This window comes from Notolepis coatsorum, assembly GCF_963971535.1.
Source record: "Notolepis coatsorum genome assembly, chromosome: 2".
Taxonomy (NCBI): domain Eukaryota; kingdom Metazoa; phylum Chordata; class Actinopteri; order Aulopiformes; family Paralepididae; genus Notolepis; species Notolepis coatsorum.
This window is the reverse complement of record NC_140166.1, coordinates 224,699,846-224,708,330: the sequence shown is the minus strand read 5'-3', so window position 1 is coordinate 224,708,330 and position 8,485 is coordinate 224,699,846.

The window sequence follows — 8,485 nt, the reverse complement described above, 5'->3', positions numbered from 1 at the left end:
TCATGTTGGCATCCATGTATGGCCAAGGGGTGAAAAATGGTAAAATCTGCCATTTTGAAATCCAAGATTATGTAGGTTAGAGTTATCTGATCCGAGAAATGAACTCATATTTGAATTCCCCATTAAGAAACACATCATTTAGACACCTTGCATGTTAGAATTTCCTTCAGATTCATGTTGGCATCCATGTATGGCCAAGGGGTGAAAAATGGTAAAATCTGCCATTTTGAAATCCAAAACGATGTAGTTAAGAGTTATCTGATCCGAGAAATGAACTCATATTTGAATTCCCCATTAAGAAACACATCATTTAGACACCTTGCATGTTAGAATTTCCTTCAGATTCATGTTGGCATCCATGTATGGCCAAGGGGTGAAAAATGGTAAAATCTGCCATTTTGAAATCCAAAACGATGTAGGTTAGATTTATCCAATCCGAAAAATAATCCCATATTTGAATTCCCCACAAAAAACACATATTTTAGACACCCCACTCGATTGATTTTCCAAAAAAAAAAAATGTATGGCCCGCCCTAACACAGCACCCTCTCTCACCTAGACTGCCAGAAGGGGGGCTATGTGAGACTGTTGTTCATTGACTATAGCTCAGCGTTCGACACAGTCCCCACCAGACTGGTGGACAAGCTGGGTTTGAGCTCCGCTCTGAGCGCCTGGATACTGAACTTTCTGAGTGAAAGGCCCCAGGTGGTCAGGGTGGGGGGTCAGACCTCCAACACCATCACCCTGAGTATCGGGTCCCCCCAGGGCTGTGTTCTGAGCCCCCTGCTGTATTCACTATACACACATGATTGTGTGGCCAAGTTTAGCTCCAACTCCATAGTGAAGTTTGCGGACGACATAGTGGTGGTGGGGCTGATCTCTGACAACGACGAGAAGGCCTACCGGGAGGAGGTTGATGTACTGGAACGCTGGTGTCAGGACAACAGCCTGCTCCTGAACATTGGTAAAACCAAGGGGCTGATCATGGATTTTAGGAGAACACAGCAGGGGACACACACACACCACTAGGGATGGGTATCGTTAGGATTTTATCGATACTACTACTCTTATCGATACTCTTATCGGTTATTTTACATTATTATTTAAATATATATATTTTTTTAAAGTACAATTTATTATTTGAACGGCTTAAGGCTATATCTGTACTTGATATTTGTTTGTTGTGTTGCATATTTGAAATAAACTTCAATCAAATCAACCCCCCCCCCCCTCTTAAAAAACAAAAACCTGTGTTTAACCTAGCCATCTATAAAACATCATGCTAAAACTGTGAAACAAATGTCCTACTCCCCTAAAGAAAGAAATACAAAGAACGCAAACATGACTCAGTTATGCAATAGTGCTGCTGCTTTTAATTTAGTTAAAATCTTTTAGTTAAGACTAAAATAGGACTACAACGATTTCATGACGGCTTCCTGTCCTCGCCGGAAGTGCGTCGGATACTAGTGCGTCAGATACTATCGGGCGATAAGTGCCTTGTTGAAAAGCTCAAATGTGCCGATGGCTGGTTAACAAAGGCATTCGTTTTGTGGCATTAACGTTATATAGTTACACGTTCAATAACATCAGCATATTTACCCAAACATAGCAAGCATTACTCATTCATATCTATCACTTCCTTCCTTTGCTCAGAGAGCCCGTACTGAATTGTACCCATTCTGCAATCTGTTAATACAGTTTTCAATCAGACAAATGTATAGAAAAGCTTTTATTATAACATTTGTTGCAGTAAAATCATTATGCCTCGTTTGGTCATCCTGCAGAGCGCTGGTAGTCTACTCGTGGCCGGCGGGGAGCTAGCGTTATTAGCTATTCGTTTGTTGTGGTTCTCGCATGCAGATCAATGGCGGACTTCCCGGAAGTAAAAAACGAATAAGCGCTTGCCGATTGGTGGTAAGAACAGCAGAGGCGGGTGCAAGCGGTGTGACGTAATTGGCAGAATCGACTGTCAATCAAAATGGTTCTGTTGCCATCTACCTGCATTGCTTTGGTTGAGAGAGATAGTGCTCTCTTATTAAAACTCATACACTTTTTTGAAAGCCAGTGAGTATTGTATGACTCAGACTTCAGCAATAATCATGACTGTCATAAATGTATAGATGTAGCAGTACTGCAGGGCTGTACGCTAAGCTTTTTCACTAGGGGCACACTTGCCCCTAAATAAGAAATTTAGGCGCACAGAATATTTTTTTTAGGGGCACATTTTTTTACATTATTTTTTACAATTTTACCATTATAGTGCAAACAAATATGTTCCTCCTGCCTCATTACTGTGGTCCTTTTATTTAACATTTAAGTGTGTTTGTTTTCAGGTTTGTATCTTTTATAATGAACCAACTGAGAAAGTGTGTAAATAACTAATAGAACAAAAACAACAAACTGTGCGTGTGTGTGCGCGCGCTTGTGTAGTGCTCCTTGAATGAGATCACCACAACACACACCATTGAATTAATCAGGAGGACAAGAAACTCTGCATACCTTTGTTTCACAATGAAAAGTGCTTTATACATAAAATGAATTATTATTGTAAATAACCGCATGAAAGGTTTATTATTTTTATGGGTAATTACCTGCTTCATATTTGTGATGTTACTGGTTTCAGGGTGTGCCTAAAGTGATCAATGTGTTGGGCCATTTATAGAGATCTATGCCAATTAATGTTTTATGTATATCCGGGACTTTTTTTTTATAAGAATTGAGAGGCCTACTACGGTATTTGTTATGTCAAAATGCTCGCCATCTCCACTGTCTGTGTGTATACTCTGCTTTGGTCAAATCACATTCAGCATGCCCTCAGCAGGGTATCTGCGGCTCAACAGATATACCCTACTCCCTCAGATAACCCCTTTCGTGACTGCGATGCAAGCCAGGGCAGGGAACAAACTTAACTTTTTGACTTACCAGCCGGGCAGATTTTTTACTAGCCAAAAAACCAAATAGTATTTATATTGTAACGTTTGGCCACTTTAAATCATTGAACAGAGAGAGAGAGAGAGAGAGAGAGAGAGAGAGAGAGAGAGAGAGAGAGAGAGAGAGATAGAGATAGATAGAAGGCATGCCTGAAAACCTACCTGTTCAAAAAGGCCTTTGACTGTTAGCTTTTTATTTTAATTCTATTGCGCTTTTGTTTTAAAATCGTCTGTTTATACTATGTTTTTAATTAACTATGTTCTATTTTTATCTTATTTTTATTCTGTATTTTATTTTATTTGTTTTACTAATAACTATTTTATTTCTTTTTCTTCTTTTTTAACTGTTTTAACCATGTAGTGTAGCACTTTGGGATCCCAGTGAACAAAAAGTGCATTACAAATCCAATCTATTATTATTATTATTATGTGTGGCTGCCGCCCTGTCGGACATCTGTGCTCTACTGAGTGCACCTTTCTAGTCTAGAGAGAGAGCGCTGATTCTCCGTAGCTGAGCAGCCTCAGAGCAGGGTTGCATTTTGTCAACACAAGTTGGAACCCTGGAGGAAGCGATATAAGGAAACGAATTGCCAATAAATGTGAAGTTATCTTTGAACCTGTTGCAGGGAATATGCCTCCACATATTGGTCAAATCAAATTCGAAATAGTAAAATATCAGAGCACAATTAAAAACGCGATTGCAGGGTTTTCTTGTAGGCTAAAGAACGGGTGATGTAAGAGCTCATGTGCGTCTCATGTTACAAACTTGACCTCGTGAGCAGAGCGCATCTCATTTAAAAGGTACACACACACACACATCACACAAACACACACACACACACACACAAACTCACCACGCCGCATCATATTGATGCCGAGCACAGCCGAGTGAGCAGACTCATTACCTGCCGGCCGATGCAGTGTATTTTGTTAGCCGCCAGGTGGCGGGCAGACCTTAAATTATAGGCGTCAACCAATAAATCTACAAGCCAATGGCGCTGGGCGTGTAACTATTTTGTACCCTGAGCCAGGGGCTCGAATATGCATCGAATCAATGTTATAAGCAGGGAGCGAAATTTACTTTTTGACTCGCCGGCCAGTGGCTGGTAGATGAAAAAAATCTACCCGCCAAGCATATTTCTTACAAGCCAAATTTTTTAAAATTTTTTTTAATAAAATATATATAATCATACTTGTAGTTGTATTATCTGCGAGACATCGCCACCACGCAACAAGTCAAAATGCTCGCTATCTGCAAACAGCTCCACTGTCTGTGTGTATACTCGAGTAGCCTCCAGCTCCAGCAAGGATTCTCCGGCGCTGCAGCTGGGCCCTATACTGTAGCCTCCAGCTCCAGCAAGGATTCTCCGGCGCTGCAGCTGGACCCTACTGGAGCTAACGTGTACTAGGTAGCTACCTATCCAATGGAGGTATTATGCACTACTAGACTTGCTGGAGCATTTGTTGATATCGGGAGCTATCAGTAGCTAGCCGGCTAGATAACGGACAATGCCTCAGTATTAAACTAAAAGTGAATAGTTGACTGGGTCATTTTGTAACGGTAGCTAACGTTAGAGCAGTCAGCAGACTGCCCGGCCCGACTCTAGCCTCTCTGTTTACATGGGGTTGGGAGGGGCTGGAGGAGGGAGGAGCAGCGCGTTGCATGTCTGTGTGCTTGAGACAGCGAGTGAGAACTCCGCTAAGAATTGGATCATGTTATTCGATCGGTTTTCACATGACTATTTCGTTGCCCGCCACATGGCGGACAGACGTCCTCTCAGTCCCACCCGCCAAACGTAAAATCTGCCCGCAAATGGCGCTTGGCGGGCTTTAATTTCGCTCCCTGGTTATAAGACATTGATATCAGGAGCTATCTGCAGCTACTGCTAGCCGGCTAGATAACGTTAAGACAACGCCTCAGTGAACTATTTAGTTTAATGGGACATTTCGTTTTGAACAGTGAGCTAACGAGCTAACGGAGGTATCATGCACTACTACTAGACTATTGCTGGAGCATTTGTTGATATCAGGAGCCATCAGTAGCTAGCCGGCTAGATACCGTTAGACAATGCCTCATGTATTAAACTAAAAGTGAATAGTTGACTGGGTCATTCTGTTTAAACAGTAACGATGGCTAGGTAGCTAACGTTAGCTCACGGTCGCATGCACCAGACTATAGCAGACTGCCGGAGGCATAGGAGCCTCTTGTTTACACGAGTGCGGGAGGGGCAGTGGAGGAGGAGGAGGGGCTGTGTGCTGCTACTGTGCGTGTGCTTGAGAGAGAAGTCAGCGACAGCGAGTGAGATCTCCGCTAAGAATTGGATCATGTCTTTCGATCGGTTTTATATATATTTATATATATTATTTATACTGAATATCGGCCGATACCGATCGCTGGCCGATCGATCGGGGCATCCCTAATTAATTTAAGAGTGAAATGCGAATGAAGGGTTGAAATCACTACTCGCAAGCTTGCCCCAAATATTATTTTCCACTCGCACGGGCCAAATTAAGGGGCAATTTGCGATCATCTCGTTGCAGTGTACAGCCCTGTACTGTCTATCTGTATGTCGTGTGTCATATATGTTATGATGAATTGAAACATGGGGGACCCTGATGTAAACAAGACGAAAGTCTTTCTCTGGTCTGCATCCCCTTAACAATTGTATGTATTGAGCTGTACTGTACCCATTCTGCAATCTGTTAATAAAGTTTTCAATCAATCAAAACTCATGAGCATTATAAAATAAAAACACATGGCACGGTGGAATTAATACCATAAACATATTTCTTGATGTTTCCTTTTTTTTAAGTAAGTAAAGAGGCCTATGTTCATATCGGTGAGCACAATTTGTAACACAAAAAGAGAGACGTGTAGCCTATTTATTTAATATTTTATTTATTAATTTTATTATTATTATTTTATTTGTTGCCATGCCTAAAATAATAGTCAAGCATAGGGCTAAAACATTTTCATAATATAATTTTTTGTTATATGGTTATAATAAAAGCTTTTCTATACATTTGTCTGATTGATTGAAAACTTTATTAACAGATTGCAGAATGGGTACAATACAGTACAGCTCAGTGGACTGGAGGATGAAGACCAGAAAAATACTTTCGGCTTTTTTACATAAGGGTCCTCCATTTTCAATTCATCAAAACATTTAGAGACATACAAATATACAGTAGTTTCATAAAAAAATATATATATATATATAAAAATATATATAATATTTTTTTTTGCCACAAATATCGGTATCGGCCGATTGTGTTAGTTGAACAATCGGTATGGGTGGCAAATTTTCATATCGGTGCATCCCTATCGGATACCTAACTTAACGTTACATTTTCAACAACAGAACAGATTGCTGCTAATTAAACACTTCATGGAAACGGAGTAACTACACGTATGAACTTGACATACCGTTAACGTAAGTCCGTTTCCAGTGTTGCTGGATGGTACACTCTGTTAGCTCCGTAGCTAACGAGCGCTTCAGCACGGACAGGCACCTCCCTTAAGTACCCGTGTATGTGTGAGTGGCTCACAACGAGTGTGTGTAATGGCTCGCTTCTCGTGCAGACAGAGAGGAGAGATAGTTTGCAACGTTTAAATTCCTCGAAAAAAAACTCATAATCGTAAGAATTTCTCGAGTATCGATAGCAGATAGGATACTCAGTTTTTTTTTTTTTAATCCACTTTTTCTCCCATCCCAATTTCGCCTCGCCAATTCTCCCCTCCCCTGTCTCGAACGTTGCTAGACTATGCCTCCCACTGGTCGGCTGCAGTGAGGACCAAGCCTTGCATCACGTGTCCCCTCCGGTACACGAGGAGGCAGCTGTTGCATCTTTTCACCTGAACTTTTTTCGGTACTTTAGTCTCTAAAAATGGTATCTAAATTGTATCGGTTGTAAAAAAAATCCAAACTTAATATTTAATAAATAAATAATGTATTATTATTACTTTATTATTATTTACATCTTACTGGTGTAAAGTATTTTACAACTGATTAAACAAACAAACAATCTTATGCAGGTGAACACCAGAAAAGCTGCTGGCCCAGATGGAATAACAGGACGCATACTTAAGTCCTGTGCTAACCAGCTAGCCCCTGTGTTCACGTAAGGCTGAGCCCGAACCCTGTTTTCAGGGTTCGAACGTTCGCCAGGGTTTATCGAACGAACGTTGTTTTTTTAAATTTTTTAATACATTTTTTTAACACATTTTTTTTAATTTTTTTTTATAATTTTTTTTTATTATTGTATTATTATAGATCCTACGGAGGGCGGCATTGCATAGTCTATTGGTGAAAAACATGTTGTTTACAGTGGTGGCTGTTCATGTAAACATGTAATTAAACAAAGCACTCAGAAGAAAATAAACAAGCTACTGAATCAAAGTATGATAAACAATAGCCCTTGCAGTCACGTAAGGGGCTAGATAAACAAATGCATTAGTTTTGTGGCATTAACGTTAGTGTTACACGTTCAATAACAGGTATTCACTCTTGGACGACGGGGAGGGGAGCCGGGAGGAGAGGCGCACGCCTCGGCTCAACAGACCCGTCCACCGTCTACCTCGGAACGGCCGGGCTCCCAACACGCCTGCCGCCCGTCCGCCCTACCACCGTTCCGAGGTAGACGGTGGACGGGTCCCACCGTGCGCCTGCTGTTTTTTCCAACGCAACCACCTCCCGCCATGAAGCTCGCGCTCCGTGGCCGAAAAAGGCTGGTATTCATTAATGATCCTTCTGCAGGTTCACCTACGGAAACCTTGTTACCGATTACTTCCTCGGCGGGGAGCTAACTACGGCTCCCCGGTAAGTCTGTTGAGGCTTGCCGATTGGTGGTAACAGCAGAGGCGGGTGCAAGCGGTGTGACGTAATTGGCAGAATCGCCTGTCAATCAAAATAGAGCTCTGGTTGAGAAATAGTATCCCGCTGCAGCCCGGCAGACCATACTGGTTGAGGCGAGCGCCTCGCATTCACATCACCTCAACCCCGTGCGCATCCTTTATTTTCTTTTTCACCGAACGTTCGAGCTCAGCCTTAGTCTTCACCGCCATATTTAATCGATCCCTGGCGGAGTCAGTGGTCCCTGCCTGCTTCAAGATGTCTACCATCATCCCTGTACCAAAGAAACCCTCCCCAACAGGTCTCAATGACTACAGACCGGTGGCACTCACCTCTGTGGCCATGAAATGTTTCGAGAGGCTGGTCAAGGATCACATTTGTGCCTCCCTCCCCAGTGATATGGACCCTATGCAATTTGCATACAGGCCAAACAGGTCCACTGATGATGCGGTCTCCCATGTACTGCACAGCACCCTCTCTCACCTGGACCGACAGAAGGGGGGCTATGTGAGACTGTTCATTGACTACAGCTCAGCGTTCAACACCATAGTCCCCACCAGACTGGTGGACAAGCTGATCGAGCTGGGTCTGAGCTCCGCTCTGAGCGCCTGGATACTGGACTTTCTGAGCAAAAGGTTCTTCTAGCCCAGTGCATAGATTATTATATTCCACCAGGGGGCAACCTACCGCCACTGGATCATA